Here is a 2,073-nt window from a genome sequence, read left to right on the forward strand (position 1 = left end):
ACTGTGAGTCTAATTCTATGCGAATGAAAATCAAAATCGGTCTAATGCCCCTCATTAGATCCAAGTCTAGAGACATGTTGTCTCAATACACCTGTATTGAACCTTATAAATTATTTCATCATCAAAATATCAGTGGGTAAATTATTTCAACACTTAGTCAAAATAATTTGACCCAACATATGAGATTTTCTTTAAGGTCTATACCGAAAGATATAGTGTATATCTTTCGGTTTTGATCAATTCCAAAACATTTTCAGAAAAATGGCTAAGTATAAGATTTTCTTTAAGGTCTATACCGAAAGATATAGTGTATATCTTTCGTCTTTGATCCCTTCCAAAACATTTTCAGAAAACGGGTAAGTACATGGTTTTTTGGGTTTTAAAGGCGAAAGCCGAAAGATGTACATATATCTTTCGGTTTTGAAGGATAAAACTGAAAGATTTATATAAATCTTTCGGTTTTTCCCAATTTCCAGCACTTTGTTTTTTTGGGTTCTAAAGGAGAAAGTCGAAAGATATATATACAAATTTCGTCTTTGGTCACTCTTCACAAATTTCTCCACTCTTTTTCAATTGGTGTTTTGGTTTCTAAATACATGAATCTTGTTTAATTGTCCAAACAAATCAATTGTGAGTCAATATTCCAAGTATAAGGATTGTGATTGAATTAGTTACAAGTATAGGGTTGTTGTGTTGTTTGATTATATAAAATGTATACAAACTTTGTGTTTGATCATTATATACTTAGAATGAGTGAATATGTTTTTATATTTGTATGTGTAGGGATTTGTGTTTGATTTATAATGTAGGATTGTGTTTAGGTTTGAAGATAAAATGTAATAATGGTTAAATCAATTGAAAATAATAAAATTTAAAAGGTCAAATACCGAAAGATATAGGGGAAATATTTCGGTTTTGAGGGGTAAAACCGAAAGAATTATATAAATCTTTCGGCTTTTTCCACATCCCAAAAACTTTGTTTTTTGGTTATTTAAGGCCAACCCCGAAAGATATAGTGTATATCTTTCGGTTTTGGTGACTCTTAACTAATTTATTTCCCTTTTGAATTGGTGTTTTGGTTTCTAAGTACATGAATATTGTTAAATTGTACAAGAATATATAGATTTTGATTCAATATTCAAAGTAGAGGGAGGGGTTGTGATTAAAGTTACAAATATAGGATTGTGTTTGATTATAATATGATGTATATATAAGGTTTGAGTTTGATTATGAATGAGTGAATATGTTCTTATATTTGTACGTGTAGGGATTTGTGTTTGATTTTTAATGTAGAATTGTGTTTAGGTTTGAAGGATAAAATATAACAATGGTTAAATCAAGTGAAAATAATAAATTGCAAAAGTTTAAATACCAAAAGATTTATACAAATCTTTCGGTTTTGCCCAATTTCCAGCACTTTGTTTATTTGGTTTTTAAAGGCCAAAGCCGAAAGATATATCTTTCGGTTTTGCTAAAGAATACCGAAAGATTTAGGGTAAATCTTTCGATTTTGGTCCTTTACAAATTTCTTATCCCTCTTCCAATTGGTGTCTAAGTACATGAATCTTGTTTAATTGTCCAAGCATATCAATTGTACGTGATTAAATATTCCAAGTAGATGGATTGTGATTGAATTAGTTACAAGTATATAAGATTTGTGTTTGAGTATATAAAATGTATACAAACTTTGTGTTCGATCATTATATACTTAGAATGAGTGAATATGTTCTTATATTTGTATGTGCAGGGATTTGTATTTGATTTATATGTATAGAATTGTGTTTAGGTTTTAAGGATAAAATATAACAATTGTTTGATTTATATGTATAGAATTGTGTTTAGCCAATTGTCTATTATTATTTATTATGGACTGTTTGGTATAGACCAACAATATTTCTCTTCTCACCCTTGGTTCTTCTATCCCCTCATCCCAAATTCTCTATTAAAAACCTTCTGCTGCCCTTTGATTATAAAATTTTCACCCGGTCCTAGAGATCAAGAACTTGATTCTTGAAATCAAGAACTCATAAACACGCCTTACGAAACAAGTCGTAACAGATACCTTGTTGGATC

Source organism: Impatiens glandulifera, chromosome 6, assembly GCF_907164915.1.
Source record: "Impatiens glandulifera chromosome 6, dImpGla2.1, whole genome shotgun sequence".
Taxonomy (NCBI): Eukaryota; Viridiplantae; Streptophyta; class Magnoliopsida; order Ericales; family Balsaminaceae; genus Impatiens; species Impatiens glandulifera.